This window comes from Manis javanica, chromosome 2 (assembly GCF_040802235.1).
Source record: "Manis javanica isolate MJ-LG chromosome 2, MJ_LKY, whole genome shotgun sequence".
Taxonomy (NCBI): Eukaryota; Metazoa; Chordata; class Mammalia; order Pholidota; family Manidae; genus Manis; species Manis javanica.
This window is the reverse complement of record NC_133157.1, coordinates 54089164-54108393: the sequence shown is the minus strand read 5'-3', so window position 1 is coordinate 54108393 and position 19230 is coordinate 54089164. Positions and strand designations below refer to the sequence as shown.

General features: G+C 37.3%; 1 long non-coding RNA gene across 1 annotated transcript in view; it reads right to left on the bottom strand.

The window, feature by feature from the left end:
- Positions 1–19230, bottom strand: part of LOC108408675 (uncharacterized) — a 51988-nt gene that overhangs the window by 18687 nt on the left and 14071 nt on the right. Inside the window, exons 3-7 of the long non-coding RNA XR_012127723.1 lie at positions 16258–17662; positions 9005–9149; positions 8070–8234; positions 5380–5496; positions 996–1107 (exon numbers count right to left, since the gene is read on the bottom strand). This is a non-coding gene — a long non-coding RNA (uncharacterized lncRNA). The remainder of the gene's footprint in view (positions 1–995; positions 1108–5379; positions 5497–8069; positions 8235–9004; positions 9150–16257; positions 17663–19230) is intronic.

The following is a 19230-nucleotide window of genomic DNA, read 5'->3' as shown; positions in this document are numbered from 1 at the left end:
GCCTGAACATGATGGTCTCTATTTTGGTGGTAGGGGTTGGGGAATGGAGGGGTGGGTTGTAATATAACAACATTTTCACTGTTGGTCCTCAGAACACTGTTGAATGCCACACTAAGAAGTCTGAAGATGCGAATAGAATAAAATCTGAATGGAGCTCCCTGTAGTTTTGCCATGCATCAACCTGTTTGGAGTTTGATGTGTGGTAAACAGGAAACCATTTTAGTTTTTGAATAGGAAATTTACAAGGTAAAAATATGTGTTTTGACACTGTTACCCTGACAGTGATAATGCTAAGTGGGCTCAATGAAGGGGAATACAGATCTTGGGAGACTAGTTGGTAAACTATCATTATACCTAAGCAAAAATGTTTGAATCAAGAAATAGTAAAGGGGATGAAGAGAAAGAGAAAGAGACGAAAAATTAAGAAAAGTAACTGCTAAACAAGTGGGTCTCTCATGTGGAACACAGGAAAAGCACTAAACAGTGAGTTGGAAGATATGGTTGGTATTGGTGTGGTGGATCAGAAATAACAAAAGAAAATTAAACAACGTTTTTATAAGCAAAGGCTAGGCAAGGATAGAAAGATGAAATAGCAATGAGGATAGAAACCAAGTTGAGGTCATGGTATGAATGGCCTAGAGTGGAAACTTCAGTGTTTCAGTGGAAACATTTTTTAGGCAAGCTATTAGGTCTTCTCAGTAGGCATGATTTGAAGTATGTTTTAGTAAGTTGCATGAAGTATTAGTGTGTAGGATTAATTGGAAAAGAAAGAGAAAGAAGATAGGTAGAGCCATTCGAGGTCGATTTCAGAAGTCCAGGTGAAAAACACACAGAATGGGGCAAAGGGACTAGGAAAGAGGAAAGAGTCTAAAGCTGTTTCACAGGTAGGACATGGGGACTGGCTGGGAAAGAAGAGTGGACCACAAGGGCATCTTTTTCCAGAATTGGGAAGATTAGGTACACAATTAGCAGTGAAGGGCAGAGGCAGCAGGTACCTGGGAGCAGATTCTCCATTCCATCTGGAACAACTGAGTTTGATGATCTAGTGACTTACTCAGGAAGAGATGTTCTTGTAGCCTGATGTGAAGCTGAAGGGAGATTTCAGACCTAGGATTAAAAATTGTAGAAAGAATTAGGTTAGCACAGAAGTCAAGAGTTTCCAACACGTTGTCCAGCCTCCACACAGCATGTGACTCTGAAAGTTAATTCTATGTTCTGTGACTCCCTTTCCTCCTCTATAAAATGGGGATAATAATAATAATACCAACATCATAACATTGTTGGAAGGGTTAAATAAGCACAGGGAGGTGCCTGGCACAGTGTGTCTGAGGACCCAGTTATTATTTTTATTGGTGTTGTTATTGCTATTAAATGACATAGATGACAGGCTTTTTTAAAGCAATGAACTTGAACATAATCTTCAAATAACTCTACTCTCAGCATTTAATTATTCAAGCCTTCTTTTTCTTCATGAGAATGAGTTAATAATGCATACTGCTATGTAATTTATATTTTGATTTTCAATCCAAGCTCAGAAAAACTGCATAGTAAATACCCAATATACTATATTGTTGCCTTATGTACAAAAGTATTATAGGTAGTTGATTAATTATACCACTTCAGTAACATTATAGGTCTATTGTAGATTTTGAAGTAATTTCTAGGACAATTTAAGACTGTTAAATAAGGATCAACTTGGAGGTTCAGAGTGAAGAGTGAAGAAAATGTCACTTTATTCTGAAGATTCTGTCACAGCTATTTACATTACTGAGGATCTTCATCAGACACACCATGGTTAGGGTTTGGGAAATTTAAAAAAAATAAGTTCTCCAAGATTATATGATTACAAGAATATTAACCATATTTAATAGGAAAATCTACCTCTTATACATCACAAATGTTCACCAGTTATTGCTGCAACAAAACTGTGGAGATTATTAATGCAGTTCAGTGAAGCTGATTGTGAACGTCTACTTTAAAACTTCATGCCCGTTAATCCAGCCTGTCTCTCAAAGCCCTTCACGAAGGAAAGGATCGTCCTGTCAGGGCATCCTACTCTGCTGTATGGCGAGGAGGCTCATCAGGTCAACGGCCAATGCTTCTCTGGAAGCAGTTGATGCCCTGAAGATTACGAGCTCAGGTGAGAAGGGCAGTTTCTCTTTACAGAGGGAAAACTGTCAGATCACACGTCTTAAATGAAAAACTAAAGTAAAATTGCAAGGCATGCTTTCTGGGTGATTTTTTTTAATGTCTGAAAAATAGTTTGACTATGTATTTGAAATGAGGATTCAGTTCCTTGACTGAACTTTTCCTAACAGACCAATAACATTTTTTTTTAATTCTGCTGAAATGTAACTGTTCTATGGAGAAGCACATACAGATTAGATTTGTGTCTTTCAAGGACTGTCAGAGATACATATAATGAGTTTTTAATATTTCAACTTGCTATCAAATGTACATACAGGTATAGATTTTTTAGCATCTGCAAGCAGGTCACAGAAGCATAGATTTAGGCAGAGAATATTTTCAATTGTTGGTCACAAGCTGGTTTTGTTATCCAAGATTATGTTTGTTTCTTTCCTCCCAAATGATACTGCGAATTGAAAGCATTTTCCTTTGTATTATTAAAGAGCCTAAAGATGGTCTGGTGTTTTAATGTTTGAAAAACCTGGAGCTAAAAGAAAGTTGCCACAGCAATTCACAGTTGTATTTTATATGAAATGACACATTATCTCTATTTAGCTCCAGGTTTTTATAAAACCTCCCTGCAAATTTGAATGGAAGGTTCTTTCCGGGATCTTCCAAAGGAAGCTGATATGCTTGCAAGCATGGAGCACTGGGCTCGTTAATTAGGTGGGGAAGCAGTTGAGTCTGAAACTTACTGGGAAACTCGGGGCTTCCTGGCCCCTACTCCTCTACAGGAAGTCTGCAGTGATTTAGCACAGGCAGTATTGAAGGAGCACTTACCAAATTTGTTTCAGTAGGGGAAGAAGACCTCATGATAAATACCAACTATAAAGGCTCAGCACACAGGAACAAAGGCCTAAGCGAATAAACCTAACACAGGATGAGATGCGTTCATGGTCTAGTGACAGCCTAACCATAATACGGGGTTATTTTTTGAAAAATTGTTAAATATACTCTGTTAATTGAGGCCCCATCTTTTTCTAGCTTGTTAGTGAGCTCAGTCTGATCATTCAAATTTTTCTCATTTTAGGTCACGAGGAGAGTCCCTCTTGCCTGCCATGGCTCCTGGTGCCATTCTGGGGCAGAGGCCGCAGTAGCGCTCGCTCGCAGCTGCCAAGGCGAGCCCAGGGCCAGGGTGCAGACACATGTATGCTGCCAACTTGCTAGTGTCGGCTATTTTGATTTTAAAATTCTGAGATTGTTCATGTTAATTATACACACGACCCTAAAGCAACCAGGAGAAACTGAGACTGGGAAGTCAGTCTGGTAAATGCAACATTAAAAGGGCCAAAATTAGAGGTCTTACCCCAAATTCCTACTTCATGGATCAACTAAGAAATGAGACTCAAGTGCATTCTGAGCAATGGGAAGTTAAGTAAATTACCCAGAAACCTTGAGGAAGTCATAATGATTTAAAATCACAAACTGATTTGAAATAGTTTGAAATAATTATTTACAATCTAATAGGTGGGGAAGGGACAACACAGGTAGGAAATAGAAAGTAAAAACAACAAAAATAAACAGGAAAAATAAGAAAACAGCTTATGTTTTTTAATATATGTGTATATATAGAACATAGATAACTTTTTTCTTGATGGTTCACTTTCTACACAAAAGCTTAATGAAAAAATAAGTATTTTCTGTCTTTCCCCTCTGTGTCTATACCTCCCAGCACTTAAAATACTGTCTGGAACATAGTAGTTTCTCAGTAAATAATTACTGAATCAATCAACCAATGAATAATTATAGCCAGGTTATAAAGAGGGTATGGAACGTGATACAGGTAACAGGATCAAGACCAGCTTGCATGGCAGCAATGGATTACAGCACTGAGAAGGGGACATGATGGAATCTTTGGCAAATATTAAACACTCCCCTTTGGCTCCTGTGGTGGTAGTTTCCCTTTCATTCCGGCGTTAGCATATTTATGAGACTTCTCTAATATTTGTTCACAGGTCAACTGCCCTACTAGACCACAATACCTGTTCTTCTACTACTTAGTACAGAGTCTGGCACATAGTGTTCAATAAATATTCCATGAATGACTCCAGATACATTACTAATTGAAATTTCAAGAATCCCTTTAGGGTTTAGATGGAAAAGAATTATAGGGTGATATCCTTCTCAAGGTTTCTCAGACCCCTCGGACCACTTCAGTTTATTCTATTATTCTTCAAACATTCTGGGAAAGGACGCTCTTCTTCCGCTGTAGTTCCACTGATGACCACATGATGGCGCTGACACTGCACCATAAACACTGAAGCAGCTGGGCATTGTGGATTCCCTATGCCCTTCCAGGTGCTTCCCTTTCTCCGCTTCCTGCCCCCACTTTTTGGCTGTTTCCCCTCAGGACGTCCTTTCTATCCAGTCACACTTGATAGATATAATACTTGCCAAGAAGCTGTCAGATCAGGACTGGTTACTGCCCATCTGAAGCTGGTATGTTCTTTGTTCTCAGACAGGCCTAATTTTTTTATATATTCCTCCCATCTGAAAAAGACATCTAAAAACATATTGAATGCTGTTTAAAGCTGTACATTCTTAGTTTGAGGGATAGGTCTCTTTATTTTGCACTTGATTGGCCTCTGCAAGTGACCTATTCCTTCCTAAACAAAATAGCCAACAGAGCAAATTATGTCCTGATATGTTATTAGAATCCTCCCAGTTAAGGAGATTGAGATGTAAGGCTTTGCCAACATATGCAGAAGAAGAAGACTCTTGCAGGGAATAAGGCATCCATATATCTTCAAAGTAGATTGGAAAACAGAACAAAAATGAATTACTTGAAAATCACCTACTTGCTAAGGATTAAAAGTGAGTTCAGAAAGCTGGTAATATGGTTTCAAAATAGAAAAGGGATAAAGATTTTATTAAGTTGAACTAGGATTTTCTTTATTTTTCAGTTGAGGCAAATATTAATCATGGTGAAATGCTTCAAGATTTGTATTTGTTTATAAACAATTTTGCTGAGATGTAATTTTCATTTAATGAAATGCATCCATTTAAATAGTCTGAGTTTTGACAAATGTATATATACTAATGTAAATACCACCACAGCCAAGATAGAGATTTTTTCCAATGCCTGAGATAGTACCTTAAGTCTTCTCTCCTCAGCCCCTCTCCTCACTGATCGGATTTTTATGACCTGAAAATACTTCTATCTGACCTTGACCCTTATATAAATGGACTTACACAGTATAAATGCCCTTTTAGTGTCTAGCTTCTTTTGCTGCTTTTGTTTTGATGGTGATCCATGCTGTAGTGTGTGTATGCAGTTTATTCCTTTTTATTGCTGAATAGTATTCAACTCTGTGAAAGAAACACAATATTTAATTCATTCCCACTTGGATATTCAATTTGTTTCCAGTTTGGACTATAATCAAAGCTGACATGCATATCCTTAAATTAGGCTATTCATTTTATTTATGTCCATATTATTGTGGATATATGCTTTCACTGCTTTTGGAAAAATACCTAGGAATGAAATTGCTGGCTCTTAAGGTAGGTGTTACACGTAAGTGTCATACATATGGTTACAAGAAACTGCCAGTTTCCTAAAGTGGTTGCATTAGTTTCCTAGGACTGCCTTAACAAAGCACTACAAACTGCGTGGATTAAAACAGCAGGGCTGTATTCTCTCAGAGCTCAGGAGTCCAGAACTTCTGAAATCAGGTAGTGTGATACCAAGATGTGGTCATGGCCAATCTCCCTCTAAAGGCCCCAGGGAAGAATCCTTCCTTGCCTCTTCCATCTTCTAGCGGTTGGTGGCAATTCTTGGTGTTCTTTGGCTTGGGGCAACGTTAACTCCAATCTCTGCATGTCTTCCTGTGGGCTTCTTCCCTGTATGCCTCATGTGTCTGTGTGTGTCAGTTTCCCTCCTCTTGTAAGGACACAAGACATTGGATTTAGGACCCATCCTAGTCCACTATTATCTCATTTTAACTTGATTACTCCCACAAATACCCTATTTCTAAATCAAGTCCCATTTGAGAGTCCAAGTAGACATGAATTTGGGGGGACACTATTTGACCGAGTTGGACAATTTTACACCTCCTTCCAGTATATAAGGGAGTTCCAGTTGCTCTGCATCCTTGCCAATCCTGGTTATTGTCAGTTTTTAAAGTTTTAGCCACTCTAATACATATGGCATCTCATTCTGGTTTTAATTTGTGATCCTTTGATGACCATTAATGCTGAGCATCTTGTTATATACTTATTGGTCATTTAGGACTCTTCCTTTATAAAATGTATGTTTAAGATAGTTTCCCATTTAAAAATCATGTTGTCCTTTTTTTTATTGATTTATAGGAGTTATTTATATAATCTGGATATAAATCGTTTGTCAAATATATGTTGCAAATATTTTCTCTTCCTCTGTGGCTTTATTTTTCATTTCCTACAGTGTCTTTTGATGTTTGCAAGTTTAATTCTGATTATGTCCAATTTTCAACTTTTATGTATAGTACTTTTATGCCCCCTCAAGAAATCTACCCAGCCCCAAAGTTGCAAATATACTGTTTTCTTCCAAAGATTTGTAGTTGTAGCTTTTATGTTTAGGTGTATAATCCATCTTGAATTTTTTTCTGCATAAGTGTAAGAGCCAATGTTCATTTTCCTCCTCCCAAATTTATCTAGTTGTTCTGGCCGTACTGTTGAGAAAACTGTCCTTTCTCCATTAAACAGCTTTGCCTGAAAATTTAATGACTGTATATATGTGTTGAAAATTAATTAACAGTACATGTTCTGTTCCAATGATCTATTTGATTATTCTTGCCACATTGTTTTAATTACTATAGTTTCATAGTAAATCTTGAAATCAAGTAGTGTAAGTCTTCCAACTTTGGTCTTTTTTGGGATAAATTTGGCTATTATTTGTATTTACATTATAGGTACATTTCTTTTCTATATAAATTTCCACCAAAAAAAAACCTATTTGAAGTTTATTGGGACTGAACTGAATATAAATAAGCAGGCTTTTTAATAGTTAATTTGTAAAATCTACTTGTTGCTAAGAAATTATCATTCTCTAATCTTTAAAGTTTTCCCCAAATTGCCTTGTCTCTGAAAAATATGTATAACAGACTTAAGCCAGATCAGAATTTATTTGAAAATCTTGGAAACCATGAAATCCATTTTAATCTACTCTTCCTTGAATAAAATAAAATAACTTCTTAATAATTCAAGTCTGGGAAAGACTTTATTCTGGCATTAGAAAAAATGTACAAATTTATAATAAGTAAAACCATAACTCCCAAAACGGTTTGGAAGCTTTGTTTTTAAAAAAAGACCTTAATTACCATTTAACTGTTAGCTTTTAAAGAATTTTCCATAGATTAGATTTGATAAAAAAGCATAGTATGCCATTATTTTAATTCAGGATATTCAAATTATTGAAAATGAAAAACCAATTTAATTTTATTCACATCTCTCTTATTCCACTATCCACTCTAATTACGTATTTGCAATAATATGTACAGAATGTTTGAAAAAGAAACCACCAGAAGAAAACACCTGGCATATGTTACTTTTTAAATCTTTTCAATCTTGGGTTATTCTCAGTCTTGCCTGTGTCTCTTTCATATGAAATGTTTCAATGTTCAGAAAATGAAAACAAGTCTTAATTATTGTCATAGCCCCACATTTCTCTCTAATATCTTGTTCCACGGCAGGGTAGCATTCTGAAGAAACCAATTCACTGACATGCCTTCCCAGATATTACTATTCACTTTGTCCCAACGCCTCCCCAGTTTTCAGTGAATTAAATATCTGGATTGTAGGATACTGTCGTTTACCTTTCCAAATCTAAAGTGATAAAAAACTCCAAAAGTTAGGGAATACTGTCTACAACATCACCATGATTCAAAGGGCCCTGCAGCACTTACCAGCTAGTCTGAGTTAGCCAACATGTTGAAGGCGCCATCTGCTGGGACTGTCAGGAAGCACAGAGATACACCTTGCTTCTCCAGTACTAAACCATTTGTGATTCCTGTATTCCTTCCATCACAAGATGGCAATATTTCCTGAAACTAGGATGTACTGAAAAAGACCTATGTTAAAATTTAACATAGTAACTAGTACATTTCTTCCCCCAGAGAAATCTATAACTGAGTTTATTATAATTAAATCAACAGCAAGCTTATAAGACTGGATCTGTTTGGGGAATGGCTTAAAGACTATTTAAAAAATTGATGAATGAATTGTGAAAAATCCAGTTACAGTCATTACGGGTAATATTTATGAAAATGTTTAATGAAACAATTGTTTATATCATCCTAAGATTAATGGGGAAAAAGACAACAAAACATATATGACATAAGCTCAGAGTAAGACACTGTTGTATCCTGGTTAAGAATGAAGAACTTAGCAGCCACGGGTTAAGTACTACCTCTGCTCTTTAGTTCCCATGTGACATTAGGAATAGTTACTCGGAGCCTCCACTTTCTCATCAAAAAATACTGAAAATCACAAAAATCCATAGGGTTGTGAAAATTAAATAAATGTGAAATCATTATAATGTCTGTGGCTTACTTACTGATTTATAGGAGTTACATATATAATCTGGATATAAATTATGTCAAATATATATATACATCTATGAGTTTACAGGAAAAAATCAAATAACTCAGTCCAAAATCAAAAATTAGCTTATAAGAAATATTTTTAATTGTTCATTAAGGATTTTTGCATTTTCTAATTTTCTAGAGTGAACCTATTTTATTTCAATGACCAGGGAAATAAAGTTAAAATCAAAACAAAAGATATTAATATTAGTGCATACATGCCAACAGGGGTATTACAAATAACAAAAAGACAATACCTGGTATCAAGTCCTAATGCAGGCTTCAAGAGTGGCGGGCCAGCTATCAGAAAGATGTCTGCTTACAGGCCAATCTTATATTAGCCCTAATTATATTAGCATTGTCTGTAACAGATGCAGTGGCTCCATTCAAACATTTGGGCACCTGGGAACATTAAGACTGACAGGAATTACTGTTAGAATCTTCTATACAGAGTATTGAAAAAGCACAAAATAATTAATAGAGAAAAAGTGGTGGGTACACTCTTTTTGCAACAAGGGTTTATGTTCTTGAGTTTTGCAAGTACTGAGAATTGCACAAGCCTAGTATTTCCAAACATACGCATACCAGTCAGGGAGGTAGGAATAAGTCTGTTTCTAATGCTGGAAGTTTACAAATATTTTCCTTTAGGATCCCATAAAAACAAATAAGTCTTAGTTATACAAAGATGAAAGGGAAAGTTACAATAAGGAAATTGTTTAAAAGATATGAAAAAGCATTATAATGCTAACCCCCATGCTATGGCAGTTAGGAACTGCAAAAGGTAACAGTTTTAACAATACGTAATTGTTCACATATACTGTGGTGGTATAACTCCAAATAACTTAATGGCCTATTAAATTTATATGTAAAGAATGAATATAATCTGCAATTTCATACTCTTAAAACTATTCCTATGAGGGAATTAGTTTCTGGGATTAAGATCATGCCTTAATATTTCCAGCATTTTAGTGCCAAGCAGTAGTTTATGAATATATACAGTAAGTACAAATTTGTGACCTTCTATTTAGGTAATAGAAATAGCACACCTTATTTTCTTTTATTAACTTAAATTGACTCCAAGCACCCATCCCAACAGGCTGTCAGGAAATCCAGCCGCAATCAGCATTGTGGCTTTCTCTCTCCTGCTCCAAGGTCAGATACTGCAGCAAAGCTTAGGAGTTGTGCTTGTGTGGGGCACCGGGAGAGAGCGAGCACCCCCACTAGGAACACTGGCAGCTGCTCAGCCGCTAAAATGGCTGCCTCCGCTTCTGTCATTCTTGGGGCCACGTGGACATTTACCCAGCACGGAAACCTCAACACCGGAAGCCACTGTTTCTTGAAGGCTCCTCTTTAATACCGGGCTGACACAGTCCTCAGGCTAGAAGGAACTGGTTTTGGGCTTCCCATAGCCAAGTTTTACCCCTATTTTGTGCACAGAATAAGATTTTATTCTTCAATCAGAGAAAGAAAAAAGAATACAGAAAATTCTTTCCACTCTCAATAAATCCTGAGTATCTATTACCTGAATGATACCTCAAAGTTTCCTTATTAAAGGACAGAGAATACTTAGTAAGTCTTCCCTTTCATATTACTGCAATAAAATTCTTACATCTTTTCTACTGCCCTCACCCCAATGCCCACTCCTCACTCAGATCAGGCAGGGGTTAACCCGAGGACACCCAAGAGATCACATACACAGAAAAGCAAAGAGGAGCAGAATGCTTGTGCTCCTGATCATGATTCATCTCTTGCCATCTCTGCCAGGACAAGTTAAATAATTTGCAGGGTCAACCACAAAATGAAAATGCAAGGTCCCTTTTTCTAAAATTGGTAACAGGTTCAAGAGGTGACAACAGAGCATTAAACCAAGCAGAGGCCTAAGTGCAGGGCCTGTGTGACTGCACACGCCATAGGCCCCTGAAGCTGGCCCTGACCACTGCTTAGTTCACTTGCCACTTAGTCTGCTTGTTACTGACCAACCCCTAACTCATGCTCCGTTTAGATTCACTCCCTTCTGAAGCATCCTATAAACATCCTCCATATAAAATGCTCTTAAAGCAGACATCTGGTTCTGTCACATCCCTACTTAAACCCAGTAATGAAGCTCCTACAGGATAATGTCCAAGTAACCCATGAACTTCAAGCTGCTCCTCCAGCTGGCCTCTAATTACCTGGTCATCTCCGTCTCTTTCCACTTCCCACTTCACATGCTCTGACTCGCCAGAGTGTCAAAATGCAATGCCATTTAGGTATCAGGGTCAGCCTTCAAACAACCAGAGAAAGAAGGTAGACAATGCTGGGCCGAGCTCTACACAAAGTTTAATTTCCTGTCGATAGTCGTCTGTCCTCTTGGAAGATACAGAGCTAGCTACCAGACATGCCAATCTGTCAGCATAGAAAGCTCAAACACCAGAACATCGAATGATGTTTTAATTATGCTTGAGATTTGTAGAACTATAAATGTTATTATTTCTGATCCTATTTTAGTTCAAATTCTCAAATGTCCTAAGATTTAGAGATTTCATCATTCTGTATCCTTTATTTATTTGTTGATACTTAGAGAAAATCTTTATTGTACACTTGCTGTATATTGGGTACTTGCTAGGTGCTGAGACCACAAACATGAACAATAAAAAAAAAAGATATAACTCCCTCTTCTTAAGGAGTTTAAAGTTAATGAAGACAATTCAGTTAACAAAGTAATTATGATATAATACCTTGTGGCTATCATTTATTAAGCTCCTACCATGAATAATGAATAGACTACAGTATTGGGAATTTCATATTTGTTAATCTTTACAAAACTGGGGTCTTCCTACTCTTATTTGGAAAAAGGGAAAACTGCACTCAAAAGTATAGATAACAGGCCACAGGCTATAAAGTAGAACTTAAGATTTGTTTGATTACAAAGCAAAGTTTCCACTACGTTCCAATGCTGCATCTCACATATACTGAGAATGGTACTCTAACACCAGTATATACAAAATGAAGTGACCCTATCCTGGGTTATCTAGCAAGCTGGACAGAGGAGTGTAAGAACTGATTGGTCTTGTGGACAGCAGTGAAGGCAGAAGAAATAGCATGCTGAAGGAAAAACACATTACCAGGCCCCAAAGCACCATGTGGCTGGAAGGAAAGCACCATGTGTGCAGTTTTGACACATGAAGCCAAAGTTAGGCAAGGGCCACATCATGAGGACTTGGCAGACCATCTTGAAGAGCCCGAGGTTTATTCCATCAGTGATAAGGGGTCATTGAGAGGATTTATATGGGAAATGACACATCAGGTCTGAATTTTAGAAAGACATTTGGTTACCAATTTAGAGAACAGAGTAAAGAAGAAAGAGACCACGAGCAGAAAGATCACTCAGAAAGTCACTGCAGATCAGGCAAAAAAGTGAAGTTTAACTGAGCAAAGTCAGTGGGAAGGAGAATAAAACAAGGGAGCCCATTTTAAAAGATACATAGTAAGAAGAGAGAACTGGTGTCCAATTACGTCAGGCTTTTGTGATGTATCATAAAGGAATCTAGGTACATTCTAAGGGTTTCTAACAAATATTTGAGTGAACAGTTCTTGAATTCAACTACTCACTCAGATCTACAATTCCAAGTGAGAGGACCTTTGAAATTTTATCTTTTATAATTTTCCATTTAAGGAACTGGATCACCTTATTTTCTTTTTTACAATTGAAGCAAACCTTCATTCTCTTTTCTGAATCATGTTGTTGTTGTTTTGTTTTTAATGGAAGGCCTATTTGAGTTCAATAATAACATGGACATGTTTTCTTTCTTCTCAGTTACTTTTTAAGAAACAAGGTGCTATTCCAGAATAAAACGTCGAACAGCTTGTGTGTGGGGAACGCCTCCACTGCTGCAGCCCTCTCCCACACGCAGCATCTCCACGAGCATGTTCAGCCCGATCTCCTTTGACACAGCTGGGAAGAGTTATATTCCCTATTCTAAAATGAAGAGCATGAGACTTTCAGCGAGGCTCTGCCATTCCCACCCAAATACAGAGAGAACACAGGTCACAGGTTTTCTGAAAACATGTTCGTTGGTCTCTACGACTCTTTCTTCTCCCAGACAGATCTGAATTTTATTAACCAGTCACAAAGTAACTCACCAGTACATTGTAATTAAGCATGATCATTTATTTTTTTTTTAAAAAGGAACCCAGCAACTTTCAGGATCTGGGGAAGCTAAGGCTCAAGCCAGTTTCTATTAAATAAGGATTCATCTGGTCACTTTAATTTCCTGCTCACCCTCTTGAGACATGTGTGATTGGATTCAGGCAGTTTGCACAGTGCAGTAGATCAGCTAATTGCTCCTCTGCTTACTATAAGCACAATTGGCTACATTGGTTGGAAAGCCAACCCAGGGAATAGGCTATGAAATTGGTACTGAACTTGGGCAGCAGCCTGGCTGATCAGGAGACTGAATGAAAAGCTAAAACACAAAGCACAGCTTGTTTGGTTTGCTCTGGTTTTTTTTAACAGTAATTTCTAGTGGCGGAGACAGATGTTTCTTGAAGTAGCAAGAGATTTGCAAAGCAGAATGTTATAGCACTTACTGTAATTGCTTTATTAATATTGTATGTGTTTATGGCTTCCATCTTTTGGCTTGTGACACCTCTTACTTTAAATGACTTGGGTTTCCTGATGACTGGCAGTTAATCTTTACTTCAGAGATCCTCTGAATCACATATCCAGCTTTTCTCCTGCATAGTGAATTATTTCATTTGAAGCCACATTTTTGTTTGCTTTTATTACATTTAGAAGCCCTCAGGGGGCACTGGAACACCATCAGAGACAGCAGGCCTATATGCAAAGGAACCTCTAATTTGCTGGGGAATAATCACCCAGTCACGTGCCCATCCCTGCAAAAGAAATGATTATTTCCCTGGCCAAGTCTCAGGCCTGAATGTCAGCTACAGTATCATGAGAAGGACCTAAGAAACTGTAATTCAGTTTCTTGAAAAGACTGAATCTATTTGGGGGAATTAAGTTTGCAATAGGCATAGCTAAAATAACCTCTTTTTAGGTGCTTGGTTTACTTTGCTTGGAAAAGTTGAGACAGTATTTTAATTCTCATTCGATGTGTTACTAAGAGGGAAGAAAGAATTCATAAGGAAATAGACCAGCAAATGAAATTAAATTTGGAGTTGGTATTTTCTGAGAAGGTCTGTTGGTGTACCAGGGGTACTGTGTGTCCTTCCTTCCCTTCCCAGGCCCACGAGAGCTGGCTCTGAGTTGTTCCTGGATATTCCTGCAAGGTCTTGCTCTCCAGTGTGCCTGCTCCTCCTCAGGCTTTCATGGGGGAGGAAAGGGGCTTCTTTTGTGGAGTTTTCATCTCTGTGTCACGTTGATATCATTATTGTTGTGATTTGCTTCAGGACTGCCTTTAACGACAGCCTGTGGGGTAAGTGCAGACTCTACTCAGGCAAAAGCCATAGGGGTGTGTGGGAAAAGTAGCAAAGCCTAAGGAAAGGTTCTGATGACCAAGTCATTTCTGAGACATTCTGGGACTTCCTTCTGAAACCAGCCAGCAGCAGAGGGCCAAGTACCCATTATTCAGCACTCCACACGATGCATGACAGTCAAATTCTTTTGTGAAAATACAACTGGAGGCCTCCGTATTTGGTGAAAAAGGAGCATCTTTCTTTAATTCACGTCTCTAGGAGAAAGCCTACTCATTATTTAATTTTAATCCAGCCTGTTACATTTTTTCCATGCCAAGAAATAGCCCTGCGATAATACATAATACATGGCACTGGACAAAACCTTCACTGGAGGTTTTAGAGGAAATGCTGTTGAGAGGTACAATGTAGCAGCCAGCAAAGTCACCTCTCCAGGCATGTGGCTGAAGGCATATTAAATGAGTCAATATAGAGTGTTTACATACAGGCAGAAATTATTTGATGGAGATGGAGACAACCTTTGTGTACTTCAGTCTCCATCTACGCACATGACCTTTCTTCAGTAACGCGTGTGAAATGGCTTTTAGAACAATCATAGACAAAGAAAAAGGATTGCATATATATTTCCCAGATGCTCCATTACTGTTGCCTTTAGTTTGCAGATATTAAGAAATGCAGCCAATTAAAAAAAAAATTTCCGGGTCAAAAAATATTAAGAGATAAAAAATTATTGGGACCTGCATTCAATGATGACATAATCAACCTCTGTTTTTTTCTTCAATAATCAGCATTCCCCTCCCTCAAATTGCATCTAATCCCTCTCCTTAAAAAAGACTGAAATGCTACTTTGCTAATATGAATTAAAAATATAAATAGCTATAGAAGTTACTTTTCATGTACTTAAGCTAATAACATCTTGCAGGTAAACAAAGATTATTTATAAAGACCAGGTTAATATGTAATATTATTAAAATACTACCATTTCCTCAAGCTGTTCAACTGCACAACCAATCTGACACATTAACATACTGCATAGTAAAAAGACTGCACTTGCTACATTCTCCCCAGATTTTGTTTCATTTAAAATATTGTGTATAAAAAAAAAGTCATATTCAAGAGACTGCTTATCCACAACATCTCTGAAGTGCTTTGACAGCTATGAGACTTTTTTTTAAGTAACTGAGCCATGTATATACATGCATTTGTTCCCCCTTAATGCTTTTTTATTTTTTATTTTTTTGCTATCACTTACCAGCATTTAATTTCACTTTTCCTTATGATTAGTTCTTACACTGTGCATTTTTTGTGTGTGGAAACCAACTTTCCAAGTGGATACTGCTGACTGGTATCTACCATATCTTACCTGTGTCTTATATCTGACACCTTGCTGGCCCTCCGCTAAATTTTTTTCTATAGAAAAAAAAATGAAAGAAAGGCAGGCAGGTGGGCAGGGAGGGAGGGAGGGAGGGAAGGGAAGGGAAGGGAATGGGAAGGGGGAAAGAAGGAAGGAGAGAAAGAAAGAAACTCCTGGATATTTTCCCTCCAATTTCTCATTTTCTTCAATTCCAAGATGTGCAGTTCTCAAGAATATTATGTTCCCTGGGCTGATCAGTATTCTATTTCAATAAAACCACAGGACATAGCTGTTGGGCACAGAAACTAAATGTCATGAATTCAGTGCCCTGCTACTTGGCAGGAAACTGGCTGCATGCTTTTTATTTAATGTTTTTTTCACCTTCACTGTCTTATTGTGCTTTTTTCCACAGAAGTTAGACAGTAATAACAGTACATTTACACACTGCAGTTAATGATTGTAATAGTATAAGGTAAGAGGATAAATACTTATTAACACAAAAAAAGTACAGTATAGCTCTACAATGAATAGAAAAAATTATTTCAGCAGTTAATGAAAACATGGATACATTTGACAGAATTATTTAGAGGAAGAAAATTGCTTGCATGCCTCCTGGGGACAAATTAACTGGGTGTGTATGTGTTTAATCCTTTCAAGACTGTGAAGTATAATTGTTATAAACTGCCACCCTCCTTGCCTCCTACCCAAGTCTGAGTAGGCACCCCCCCAGTTCTATCTTACCTTTTGGTAACTAATTTGAGTTTCTCTTCCCAAGATGCACCACAATGTCTGCAGGAAAGGAGGCTAATAATGACTTCCTAGGAAATTCTAGATTCTGTTCCCTGGGGTTAATTGTTGATCGAATAATGGACAATCACAGGTAGCCATTTGAATGAAGATGGGGGGTGGGTGGTGCTATGGATGGAACAAGGGAAAAAAGGATACTTTCAGAAAACATTCCATAGATTATCTAAATTCATTTTTTATCATTAATTAACACTTTTATATCTTTTGATACTGCTCTGTATATTAACTTGCTGGCCTAGCCTAATAAGATGAAAGATAAATACGTATGACTGGGCTTTCCATGACCATCTTGTTTCTTGCTAATCTAGCCATTGACAAAGAGCTTTGTCTAGAATAAATGGAATATATACCCTCAAGGAGAAGGTACTCATATATAGAGAGCTAATCTATCAAACCTCAGATGAGTAAAATAATCTTAGTTAAATCCATTAGGAAGTAATTTAATAAGATGAGTAAATGAGTAGTGTAGGGCTAGGATCTGATACTTTCTGATTAGAAATGACATGAAAGTGAAGAGATTCTTTTGAGGCAATTAACTTACGAAGGAAATTAATTTTATAGTTCTTGCAGTTTGAGATGAATCACTTAACTATTTTGGCCCTCAGCTAAATCATAGTATCTATAAAAGAATAGGGTTGGCCAAGGTGGCTACAACTCTAGAATTCTTTGATTTAGGTTACATTTAAAATTTTTGACTATTACCAAAATGGAAAAAGACTTCAGAAGTTGAGAACATAGATCTATCATCTTAGAATTCTTGGTAATACAGACTTCAGCAAAGTAGACTTCAGTAAGTTGAATGTAGAATATATGTAGGATTCAGCTTCCAGATAATCGAAAAATCTCTCCCAAGAAAGATATGAGACAAAAAAAAAAAAGAAAAAAGGCAATCACAGAGAGGAAGAAAAGGGTAACAATTCAAGGAACTGTGTCACTTGTAAACAGACATGAAAATGGAGTTTAAAGTGAAGAGGTTTACTGGGAGAGAAGGGTGATTACTGTGGGAGACAGAAGGAGGCAGGATTGGGCAGGAAAGCCATTAGAACAGTGCACATCTGACCCTTCTGAAAGGAAGGCAGGGAGGGCAGGAGGGCTTTAGACAAACTCAACCAACCCCATAGAAACTGTGGGTACAAGACTGCTGATCAGACACGTCCTGTCAAGATGGCCAGGCCCTAGAATCCATCCATGCTCAGGAGCTGGCTGACGACTTCCCAGGTTTGTAGCCTTGGCTGGATCTCACCATGGTTTTGATTTGCATTTTCCTGATGATTAGTGATGTTGAGCATCTTTTCATATAACTGTTGGCCATCTGTATGTCTTCTTTGGAGAAGGATGGCTATTATCAAAAAAACCCAAACAATAACAAGGGTTGGTGAGGATATACAGAAAAGAGAACCATGTGGTCCCTTAGTGGGAATGTCAATTGGAACAGCCACTATGGAAAGCAGTATGGAGGTTCCTCAAAAAATTAAAAGTAGAACTACCATATGATCTAGCAGTACTACTTCTGAGTATATATCCAAGGGAATTGATATTGGGCCTTGAAGAGGTACCTACATGCCCATGTATCAGTATCATTCACAATAAGCATGACAACAACCCAAATGCCCATGAACGGACAGTGTAAACTATTTTTAATTTAATACAATTTTAGTTTTCCATTTTGCTCTGTTGTATCTTATAATATTTTGTATTATACCATGTGTGATGTGCTAGTGTATGTTGTATAGTAGCATCTAAATACATTGTTGATCTTACTCCCAATAGATGGATTCATTTTTTTCATGTACGAATGCAACACTGTAATGTGATTATTTGAGTATCTTAAGAAAACAACCACAGATAATCATACCTATATAAGTTTAACTGATAATTAAATTGAAATGACTTCTTTTAAAATGATAATATTATTAACTTAATTTTCTAGTTCATCAACATAAGTATGGAAAATGTTTAATTTAAAATAAAGACATATAAGTGGAGGTATAGAGTTAGAATTATGACTGCAGCAATGAAGAAAAATGATTTGTCATATATATTAAATGGAAACTAAGATTTGTTGGGGTGAAACTAAATAAAATAACTGCTGTATAATTTTTTTTAATGAAGTTCAAATGTATAAACTGTCAAAACTTATACAGAGGGTATGTTTTTGTGAAGGTGTTTTGGGGTAAGATTAACATTTAAATCAGTGTACTTGAATAAAGTATATTGCCCTCCATGTTGTGGGAGGTCCTCGTTCAATCAGTTAAAAGTCTGGATGGATTAAAAGACTGACTTCCCTCAAGCAAGCAGGGATTTTCCACAAAATGGCCTTTGGATTTGAATCTCAACACTGGCTCTTTTCTGGGTCTCCAGCTTGCCAGCCTACCCTGCAAATTTTGCCAATTCCTTAAATAAATCCCTACATGTGTAGGCATCCTATTGGATCTATTTCTCTGGTAACCCTGACAAATGCACACTGTATCTCACACCACCACTAAGAAGGAAAGCCCCATTGCCAAGCTCCAGCATTATTTCATTCCTATGGATGGTCAGAGAACTTACTGGAACTCCCTATTTTCCTTCCTTTGGATATTCTGAAGGCTCTGTTTTTGAGAAGAACTCACTCCAGAAACTGACACCCCCTGAGATTGTGGACCTGGGTCCTCATAGAAAGGAGAGTTTAAGGTTAAGCCTTGGAAAGCACAGAGTTGAATGGGTATAATTTTGCACCTTTGATTCTTTTCCTGTCTCTGTGTTGACGGTGAAAGACAAGCAAAGAATGAGAGCCTGGAACTTAATTCTCAGTGTCCTTTCTCTAGGTCAGCTGTAGACATTCATTATTCATGAATAATATGCTTTTCTAGATTGAATTAAGATCAGTTTTCTTTTCCTACTATTCATTTTTAAAGTGGGTAAAAT